Source organism: Chiloscyllium punctatum, chromosome 36, assembly GCF_047496795.1.
Source record: "Chiloscyllium punctatum isolate Juve2018m chromosome 36, sChiPun1.3, whole genome shotgun sequence".
Lineage (NCBI taxonomy): Eukaryota > Metazoa > Chordata > Chondrichthyes > Orectolobiformes > Hemiscylliidae > Chiloscyllium > Chiloscyllium punctatum.
The window spans coordinates 58,636,359-58,647,562 of NC_092774.1; the positions used below are offsets into that span (position 1 = coordinate 58,636,359).

The 11,204-nt window shown below is 44.1% G+C and overlaps 1 long non-coding RNA gene across 8 annotated transcripts in view; it reads left to right on the forward strand.

The window, feature by feature from the left end:
* The window catches only part of LOC140460534 (uncharacterized), a 33,514-nt gene extending 22,763 nt beyond the window's left edge, over positions 1–10,751 (forward strand). For 3 of the 8 annotated variants that reach the window (XR_011954164.1, XR_011954165.1, XR_011954166.1), the window contains exons 4-7: positions 1,168–1,545; positions 6,373–6,561; positions 8,359–8,488; positions 10,016–10,751. This is a non-coding gene — a long non-coding RNA (uncharacterized lncRNA). The remainder of the gene's footprint in view (positions 1–1,167; positions 1,546–6,372; positions 6,562–8,358; positions 8,489–10,015) is intronic. The other 5 variants (XR_011954167.1, XR_011954162.1, XR_011954161.1 and 2 more) reach the window with 3 other exon arrangements.
* The last annotated feature ends 453 nt before the right edge of the window (positions 10,752–11,204 follow it).

The window sequence follows — 11,204 nt, forward strand, 5'->3', positions numbered from 1 at the left end:
CTGTGACTCAATTTCAACACAGAAGGTTAGAATTGTAGCATCCCTACAATGGGGAAGCAGGCCATTCGGTCCACCAAGTTGCTACCGACCCTCCAAAGAACATCCCACTCAGATCTACCCCAACCCTGCATTTTCCATGGCTAATCCCCCGAGCTTGCATATCCCTAGACACTGGTAATTTAGCATAGCCAATTCCCCTAACCTACGCATCCCTGAACACTATGGGTACTTCTGCACGGCCAATTCACCCTAACCTGCACCTCTTTGACTGTGGGAGGAAACCGATGCCGACACTGGGGTAATGTTCACACCCCACATGAACATTGCCCAAGGCTGGAATTGAACCTGGTCCCAGGTGCTGTGAGACAGCAGTGTTAACCACTGAGCCATTGTGCTGCCCATGGTTATTATGATACTAAAGGTTTTAATTTGATATTTTAAGTTAAGAACAACACCTGTGCCCCCGTAACCCTGCAAGCTTTTTTTTTTGTTTCAAACACCCATTCAGTTTTGAAATCATTGATCCTTTGACTGGTGGGGAGAGTTTCAAAGAGATTTACCAGATGTTGTTGGGGATGGAGGGTTTGAGCTATGTGGATAGGATGGATCGGTTGGGACTCTTCTCACTGGAGCTTCAGACATTGAAGGTGACCTGGTAGAGGTTTATAAAATCTTGAGGGGTATAGATAAAGTGAATGAGGTGTATTTTCCATAGGCTGGGGGATTTCAAGACTATGGGGCACATTTTTAAGGTGGGAGGAGACAGAGTGGCAAAGGTTTTTTTACACATAGTGGTTCATGTGTGGAATGAACTGCCGGAGGAAGTGGTGGTGCTGCTACAATTACAACATTTAAAAGCAGAGGTTTGGGGGGGATATTGAATCAGCAGCAGGCAAGTGGGACGAGTTTAGTTTGTGATTATGTTCAGCAAGGACTAGTTGAACCGAAGGGTCTGTTTCCATGCCATACGACCCGAGGAGTCATTCAGGTTACGATGGTCTGACTATCCAGATAACGTATGTGCTCACATCCCTATTGGTCTCTGATCAAATGTTACGGTATATAAGACGACAGAATGTAAAGGAAGATCTTTTGGTTTTGGGGATGTGGAAACCAGAATTGTCTGTTCTGAATCTCTGCGCTGACTTTCATAATCTCTTTATACAGGTTACAAGAAGGGAAGGATCTACAGAGAGAAATCTGAAAGCAAAAGTCATTTCAGGTTTGAAACAGCTACTCAACTCGCCATGATCTGAAGATCACAAGTCTCTGGACCTCCAATGTGAAACACTTATCTATTCTGTTGGCTTCAAATGTTTTTAAACATCAGTGCGATTGGAAATGCATGGAGTGTGAGAACACCCACAGATGTGTGTGAAAGTGTTCGACTGACCATCAGAGGAAGTATCCCCAGGAACACTACCTGAGTGAGAGTCTTCCTGTGTACTTGGCTGTGGAAGGAGCTTGAACCAGTTAGACAGATCGAATCCTCACTGCACAATTGTTACGGACCAGATCGGATCCCCGGACAAATACTTTAAAAAGGTAGTCGTGACCCTCATTTTTTCTCATTTTAAACCCATATGTGAAATGTGACTGCTGGCCGTTAAGCAAAACATGGTTTGCTTAAAGGCTGTCATTAAAATACAGCTAAAGAGAGGAATTTAGGATAACTCTGCAGACTGGAAACTTAATAGACACAGAGTAACTGTTACTAACTAACTATTCTGATACAGTAACATCCCTTTAAACACACCCTTTTTGGCAAAAAGGCGGATTCCAACACACATTTTCACATCGTGTTCTCCAGAAGGAACAAACCAACAAGAGCAAATTCAGAGAGAGTAGCAGCCAAGAGACACTCACTGAAGCTTCCAACTCCTCTTGCTGAATGCAAAAATCGAAAATAAAAGTAGAAAATATGGTCGAAGGTGCTGGACATACCCAAGATGCTCCCATTGGTCTGTTCTGAATGTTGTGGTTGTGTTCGCCTCTGCCACTTCCTCTAATGGCATATTCTGTGTGCGCACCACCCTCTGGGTTGGGAGTGGAGGTTGCCCATTGGGTCCTGTTTGTGTCTTTTCTCTCTCATCTTGGACCTATACCCCATGGTTCTTGACTCCCCCATTCTTGGGGGTGGGGGTGGGGGATCCTTAACTATTCACCCTACCCACACCCTCATGATTTTGTAAACCTCTATAAGGTCACCCCTCTTCTTGTAAATCTCACTTATGAAAAGCCAACGATTCATCAATGTCCAACTGATAGATGTCCAGCTCCCAAAATAGTCTCTCATATTAATTTCCATCAGAAAGTGGTGATGCCAAGACAATGTCTTGCTCCCTCTGGGGTAAGGACGTGGCCACTTCATCCGGCCGATAGTTGTATGAATCGTAGAAGAATCATGGAATCTCTACAGTGCAGAAACAGGCCCTCAGCCCAACAACCCATACTGAGCCTCTGAAGAGTAACCCACTCACACCCATTCTTCTACACTATTGCTCCACATTTACCCCTGACTAATGCATCGCACCGACACATCCCTGAACACTATGGGACAATTAAGCATGATCAATTCACCCTAACCAGCACATCTTTGGATTGTGGGAGGGAATGAAGCAACCGGAGGAAACCCACACAGACACTGGGAGACAACTTGGAAACTCCACACAGACAGTTTCCCCGAGCGAGGAATCGAACTCCGACTGAGCCAGCAATTAAGACCCTGGCAATTTCCACTTACTTCCAGCCTCTTGTCTCAAAAGCCGCTGGAATTGAAAGATTCCATCTGAAGTTTTATTTTGCTTCAGTTCGATCAACGAATCTCTGTTTCCTTTGTCACAATTCTGACAACCTTACAGAGGGGAGGGAGCAACTGGAGATTTATTTTCAGTGTTAGATTTATTTTCAGAGTGAAACGTGATAGATGTATGCCTCCCAACTCCAATTCACGCTGTGTCAGTCGGTTTCCCTTCGTACGATCAACCTTACCCATGTCGTCTTTTTCCCAGGGATGGGGAATTGAAGATTACAGGGGATGGATTTGAGATGTGAGGGGAAAGACTTAGGAAGGATGTGAGGGGAAATGCCTTCATGTAGAGGGTGGTGCAACAGTTCTGGTCGCCACATTACCAAAAGGATGTGGGCGCTTTGGACAGAGTGCAGAGAAGGTTTATGAGGATGTTGCCTGGTATGGAAGGTGCTAGGTATGAAGAGAGGTTAGGTTTGTTTTCATTAGAAAAAAAAGGAGATTGAGGGGGGACCTGATTGAGGTTTACAAAATCATGAAATGTATAGACAGGGTGGATAGGGATAAGCTTTTTCCCAGGGTGAAGGACTCCATAACGAGAGGTCATGCTTTCAAGGTGAGACGTGGAAAGTTTAAAGGGGATACATGCGGCAAGTACTTTACACAGAGGGTGGTGGGCACCTGGAACATGTTGCCAGCAGAGGTAGTAAAGGTAGGCACGGTAGATTCATTTAAGATGCATCTGGGCAGATGCATGAGTAGGTGGGGAGCAGAGGGATACAGATGCTTAGGAAGTGGGCGACAGGTTTACACAGTAGGTTTGATCGGCTCAGGCTTGGAGGGCTGAAGGGCCTGTTCCTGGGCTGTAAATTTTCTTTGTTCTTTATATGTGGAGTTGGCTGCCAGGGAAAGTGATTGAGGCAGATACAATAACAACATTTAAAAGGAATCTGGATGGGTTTTTGGATCATAGAAGTATAGCATATCTACAGTGTGGCAACAGTCCCTTTGGCCCAAAACATTCACACTGGCCTTTTGAAGAGTATCTCACCCAGACCCATTCCCCTATTACTCTACATCTACCTCTATAAGAGTACACTTCAGTTTCCAGAGAAAAAAAAATCCCAGTCTATCCAACCTCTCCCTATAACTCAATTTTTCCAGACTCGGAAGCATCCTAGTAAATCTGTTTTTGCACCCTTTCTTCTTTAATAATTTCCTTTCAATACTAGGGTGTCTAGAACTGAAGGCAGTACTCTGAAAGTGGTCTCACGAACGTCTTATAAAGCTGCAACAAAATGTCCCAACTCAATAAATACTGAGAAACTGGAGATTGGTAATCAGAAACAAAAACAGAAGTTGCTGGAAAAGCTCAGCAGATCTGGCAGCATCTGTGGAGAGAAATCAGAGTTAACATTTTGGGATCAGTTTTGAGGGGCACCAGACCCAAAATGTAAACTCTGATTTCTCTCCATGGGGTGCTCCTATGCTCAGTGCTCTGACCAATGAAAGCAAGCGTGCTGAAAGTCATCTTCACCGCCCTGTCTACCTCTGAGTCCACGTTCAAGGAACTATGCACCTGCACCCTCTAGCTCACTTACAATTGACCTGTATATCCTGCCCTGGCTTGACCCACCAAAATGCATTGATCTAAATTAAACTCCATCTGCCAATCTTCAGTCCATGGCCCACTTAGAGTCATAGAGTAAGACAGCATGGAAACAGGTCCTTTGGCCTAAACTGGTCCATGGTGCCCACCCAGCTAGTTCCAATTAGAGTCATAGAGATATACAGTTCAGAAGTGATCCTTCAGTCCAACTCATCCATACTTACCAGATACCCTAACCTAATCTAGTCCCATTTGCCAGCACTTAGCCCATATCTTCATAAGCACTTCCTTTATTCATATACCCATCCAGATGTCTTTTAAATGCTGCAGTTGTACCAGCCTCCACCACTTCCTCTAGCAGCTCATTCCAAACACGCACCACCCTCTGCTTGAAAAAGTTGCTCCTCGGGTCCCTTCCCCTTTCACCCTATGCCCTATAGTTCTGACTTTCCCACCGCAGGGAAAAAACCTTGTATATTTACCCTATCCATGCTCCTCATGATTTTATCAACCTCTAAAGTCACCCCTCAGCCTCCGATGCTCCAGGGAAAACAGCCCTCTGATTTTGGTGCAGCATCTTGTATAGTTTCAGCTGACCTCAATGTATTTCCAATGAAGTTAATCATTTCACTGAACGATAAAGAGATGGACAGGGTTGTGGTCTGGCCCTTGACCTTTGTGACGTTTCCCAGACTCTGATCTCCCTCCTTGAGGCTTTTTCACACTGGATCCTGTATTCATGTAACATTTACCGGCTGCATCGTGGCAGCCGCCAATTCATTGAATACTTGCCCGTCACTTCAGGAACCTTTTAAATTCCTCATTAAAGGCGATCCAAATGCATATTGATCTTTGATCAGTTCCATCAAATTTATGGTTACACCTACTCTTAGAATTCTTTCGCTAATAAGTTGTTGCGTCCCATGTTTACCAGTCACCTCTATCTTTATCCTTGGGTGTCTTATAATGTATTCATTCACCTCACATTCCAATGTCTGCTAATTTCTGTATCAATAATTCGTTCCTCTCTGTATGATATGGGGCTGCTTTCACTATCTGAAACTGGTTGGAATCTTTTCTTCTAATGCTTTAATAACTTTTTTTTTGTGTAGGTAGATCTGAAACTACTAAAGGACCTATATCTATAAATATTTGAAGGATCTTGGAGTCACAGGGATGTACAGCACAGAAACAGACCCTTCGGTCCAACCTGTCCATGCCGACCAGATATCCCAACCCAATCTACTCCCACCTGCCAGCACCTGGCCCATATCCCTCCAAACCCTTCCTATTCATATACCCATCCAAATACCTTGTAAATGTTGCAATTGTACCAGCCTCCACCACATCCTCTGGCAGCTCATTCCATACATGTACCACCCTCTGCGTGGAAAAAGTTGTCCCTTAGGTCTCTTTAATATCTTCCCCTCTCACCCTAAACCTATGCCCTCTACTTCTGAACTCCCCGACCCCAGGGGCAAGACTTTGTCTGTTTATCCTATCCATGCCCTTCATAATTTTGTAAACCTCTATAAGGTCACCCCTCAGCCTCTGACACTACAGGGAAAACAGCCCCAGCCTGTTCAGCCTCTTCCTATAGTTCAAATCCTCCAACCATGGCAACATCCTTGTAAATCTTTTCTGAACCCTTTCAAGTTTCACAACATCTTTCTGATAGGAAGGAGACCAGAATTGCACGCGATATTCCAACAGTGGCCTAACCAATGTCCTGTACAGCCGCAACATGACCTCCCAACTCCTGTACTCATTACTCTGACCAATATAGGAAAGCATACCAAATGCCGCCTTCACTATCCTACCTACCTGTGACTCCACTTTCAAGGAGCTATGAACCTGCACTCCAAGGTCTCTTTGTTCAGCAACCTACTCTAAATTTTAGAACAGATTGATTAAATAATTAAAGAGTCGACAGAGTTATTATCGTTTTACTTGTCAGAACTATATTAAGCAAACATTTTTTGCAAGATGTCTAACTCCTATCAACTAATTACAGCTGCATTAACCATGGCTAGTTGTCTGTGTCCTGCTAAGTTATGGACAGTCAGAACAGGAAAAGACCTTGGCTATTTACCCTATCGGTGCCCCTCATCATTTTATAAACTTCTGGAATTGTCTGAAGACAATCTGTGATTCTGGAGATCACTGGAGGAGGCCAAGATGGTACTTCTGGCTGAAGATTGCTGTGAGTACTTCAGCCTGATTTTTTGTGCTGATGTGCAGGGCTCTTCCGTCATTGAGGATGGGGATATTGGTGGAGCCACCTCCTCCAATGAGTTCGTTAATTGTCCACCACCATTCACTATTGGATAGGGTAGGACTGCAGAGCTTAGATCTGATCCATTGGTTGCATTATTATTATTCACAATTTATAATAATGATTTGGAGTTTGGGACAGTGGGGCACAGGTCAAAGTTTGCAGAGGACTGTGAAACTTTGCAGAGGAACATAGATATTTTGAGTGAGTGGGCAAAGGTCTGGCAGATGGAAAACAATGTTAATAAATGTGAAGTCATCTATTTTCATAGGAATAGCAGTAAAAAGTACTATGACTTGATGGTGAGAAGTTGCAGCATGCTGCTGTGCTGTGACCTGGGTGTCCTTGGACATGAATCAGAGGGTTGGTCTGCAGCTGCAACGAGTAATTAAGACGACAAATGGAATTTTGTCCATCATTACTAAAGGGATTGAGTTTAAAAGGCGGGAGTTTATGTTGGCCGTTCCGACAATCAATTCTATGCCAGACCCTCCGAAGAACGTTTCACACAGATCCCCCTCCCACCCTATCCAGTCATTTCTGCTGGTGGGTGAGACCTGGACTAGGGGTATTGGCCTCAATATGAGGGGGGAGTAGAATTCGGACAGAGATGAGGAGGAACTGCTTTGGAATTCTCTGCCCAAGGAAGCAGTAGAGGCAGCTTCATTAAGTATATTCAAGAGACAGCTGGATGGGTTTTTACATAATAGGAGAATTGAGGGTAGTCGGGATCATGCAGATAGGAGGAGCTGAGACAATGGATCGATCAGCTATGATTTTAATGAATGGCAGAGCAGGTTCAATGGGCCAAATGGCCTACTCCTGCTTCTATTACTATGAAACTATAACCCTGCATTTTCTATGGCTAACCCACCTAATCTGCACATCCCTGTACACATAGGGCAATTTAGCATGGCCAATCTAAATTGAGGCTGGTGAGCATTGTAGTGATGTGAAAAATGAATGTCAGAGAATGATAGAAAGGGACAAGGAGGATAAATGTACCAGCACTCAAATTTGGATTCTAAAAATCACAAAACTTGAAACTAAAGAGTGTGTCTGAATGTATGCTGCATTGTCACAAAACTGAATGAATTGACTGCACACGTTGAAGAGAATAATTATGATCGGAGACTCTTGAGAGATGTGGCTTCAGGATGACAAGGATTAGATCCTGAATATTGAGGGGGTGCCATTCAAGTCAAATGGGAAGCTAGGTAAAGGTAGAGAGTTGGCACTGCTAACCAAAGCACTGATAACATGGTAGTCTAGTGTCAGCTTGGATTTCAGGTCCTGATTTCTCGTCCTCTGTTGATCTCCCTGTTCCCACAGAGGAAGATGTCAGCTGTTCTCAGCTCTGCTGAAGCTCTGACTTCTGCGCCCACCCCCACCCCCAGCTCTTTACACCTTCTGGAACAATGAAACATTCAGTCGATCAAGGCCCATTCCACAATCTCCCAGCCTTAGGTCGCTTTTAAATCTTTGCCCTCTCACCCTAAACCAATACCCTCTGGTTTCAGACTCTCCCACCCTGGGGCAAAGATGTTATTTCCCCTATCCGTGTCACTCATGATTTGATAAATCTCGACAGTTCACCCTCTGCTTTTGACGGCCCAAGGGCAACATCCCCATCCTATTCAGTCTCATTTTATACCACGAACCCTCCAACCCTGGCGACATCCTTATCAATCTATTGGAGTTTCACGATATCTTTCTATCCTATAGGAGGGAGACCAGAATCAAATGCAACATTCCAAAAGTGGCGTAACCAATGTCCTGTACAGCTGCAACTTGACCTTCCAACTCCTATACCCAATGCACTCAGTGGGTCAAATGGCCTCTTTCTGCACTGAAGGTGTTTATGATTTTAATTGATAGAATATGTAGATTTATATTAAATATAAATTGCTTCATATGGTGTAAGTCTGATATTCACTGTTGTACAAGCTGCATGGCTATGATCTTTTACCTAATATAGTAATGGAATTACATGCTGTATTTCTTGTCATCAATTTTATTTAATAGGTGAGCAGGAAGTCATTCAGCATCTTAACTGGTTTTATTTTATCAGCAGTGGAGTTTAATTTAGATAAATGTGAGATGCTGCATTTTGGGAAAGCAAATCTTAGCAGGACTTATACACTTAATGGTAAGTCCTAGAGAGTGTTGCTGAACAAAGAGACCTTAGAGTGCAGGTTCATAGCTCCTTGACAGTGGAGTCACAGGTAGATAGGATAGTGAAGAAGGCGTTTGGTATACTTTCCTTTATTGGTCAGAGTACAGTAGTTGGGAGGTCATGTTGCTGCTATACAGGACATTGGTTAGGCCACTGTTGGAACATTGCGTGCAGTTCTGGTCTCCTTCCTATCGTAAAGGTGTCGTGAAACTTGAAAGGATTCAGAAAAGATTTACAAGGATGTTGCCAGGGTTGGAGGATCGGAGTTATAGGAAGAGGTTGAATAAGCTGGGGCTGTTTTCCCTGGAGCGTCGGAGGCTGAGGGGTGACCTTATAGATGTTTATAAAATCATGAAGGGCATGGATAGGATGAACAGACTTTTCACTGGGGTCAGGGAGTCCAGAGCCAGAGGGCATAGTTTTAGGGTGAGAGGGGAAGTATGTAAAAGGAATCTAAGAGGCAACTTTTTCACTCCGGTACGTGTATGGAATGAGCTGCCAGAGGAAGTGGTACAATTGCAATATTTAAAAGACATCTGGATGGGTATATGAATAGGAAGGGTTTGGAGGGATATGGGCCGGGTGCTGGCAAGTGGGACTAGATTGGGTTGGGATATCTGGTCGGCGTGGACAGGTTGGACCGAAGGGTCTGTTTCTGTGCTGTACATCTCTATGACTCTATGATGTTTCATTTTCATATCCTTATTCAACTTCATTTGGTTACAATGACTTGGAAATGAAGTTTTCCTCAATACACACTTAAGGCTATCTGGCTGCCTGATGCATCCTGGATAATATGTGATCAGCAGGCATCTGGCAATCTACAGGAGTTGTCATTTTTTTTAAGATTACTTAGTATAGGAAATAGGCCCTTCAGCCCAACAAGTCCACACCGGCCCACCAAAGCGCAACCCACTCAGGCCTATTCTCCTACCTTTACCCCTACACCTAACACTACGGGCAATTTAGCATGGCCAATTCACCTAACCTGCACATTTTTGGACTGTGGGAGGAAACCGGTGCACCTGGGGGAAACCCACGCAGACACAGGAAGAATGTGCAAACTCCACACCATCAGTCGCCTAAGCGGGAATTGAACCCGGGTCTCTGGAGCTGTGAGGTAGCAGTTCTAACCACCATGCCGCCCACATTATATTTATTTGACTGTACTGACCGTGATCACTTATTTTGTGAATTTCGTTGCAGAAAGACATGGGAAAAGAAATCTGAAACCAAATGTTACATCAACCTCTGATGGAGCCACTTGATTCATTGGGAAAGGAAATCAAGGAAATCGTACCAAACATCATCTTTACTATCCTATCTACCTGCAAGTCTGAAGGAATTATGAATCTGTACTCCAAAGTCTCTTTGTTCAGCAACACTCCCTAGGACCTTACCATTAAGTGTATAAGTCCTGCTCTGATTGATTTTTCAAAAAATGCAGCACTTCACATTTATCTGAACTAAACTCCATCTGCCACTCCATAGCCCATTGGCCCATCTGATCAAGATCCTGTTTTAATCAGAAGTAAACTTATTCGCTGTCCACTATACCTCCAATTTTGGAGTCCTCTGCAAACTTACTCTACCTATGTTCACAGCCAAACCACTTATATAAATGATGCAAAGTAATGGACCAAGCACCGATCCTCGTGGCACACACTGGTCACAGGCCTACTGTCTGAAAAGCACCCCTCCACCATCATTCTGTCTTCTACCTTTGAGCTAGAACTTTGAAAAAAATAATTCTGAGGTCAAAATTCCTCCCATCGTTGTGGTTCTGTTCGCCAAGCTGGGAATTTGTGTTGCAGACGTTTCGTCCCTGTCTATGTGACATTCTCAGTGCTTGGGAGCCTCCTGTGAAGTGCTTCTGTGATCTTTCCTCTGGCATTTATAGTGATTTGTATCTGCCACTTCCGGTTGTCAGTTCCAGCTGTCCGCTGCAGTGGACAGATACAAATCACTAAAAATGCCAGAGGAAACATCACAGAAGCGCTTCACAGGAGGCTCCCAAGCACTGAGGATGTCACCTAGATAGGGGACGAAACATCTGCAACACAAATTCCCAGCTTGGCGAACAGAACCACAACAACGAGCACCCGAGCTACAAATCTTCTCCCAAACTTTGAATCCCTCTCCTCTTCTTCTCCTGCTCACATAATGCTGGGTGTAGCCAGCCAGCTAGCTGAGAGTCAGTCCTCAACGGAGGTTTTTTTTTACTGAGGTGACTAAATCTCTTGGTTAAACTTTTTTTTAAAATCCCCTCACTACTGCTACTGTGGTCGTGCTTATTTTTTCCCCAGCACCCATGTGTGTGTGGAGTTGTGAGATAGTAGATACATTCAATTTTGCTCAAAGCACACAATCTGCAGGCAGTCAATCCATTAATATT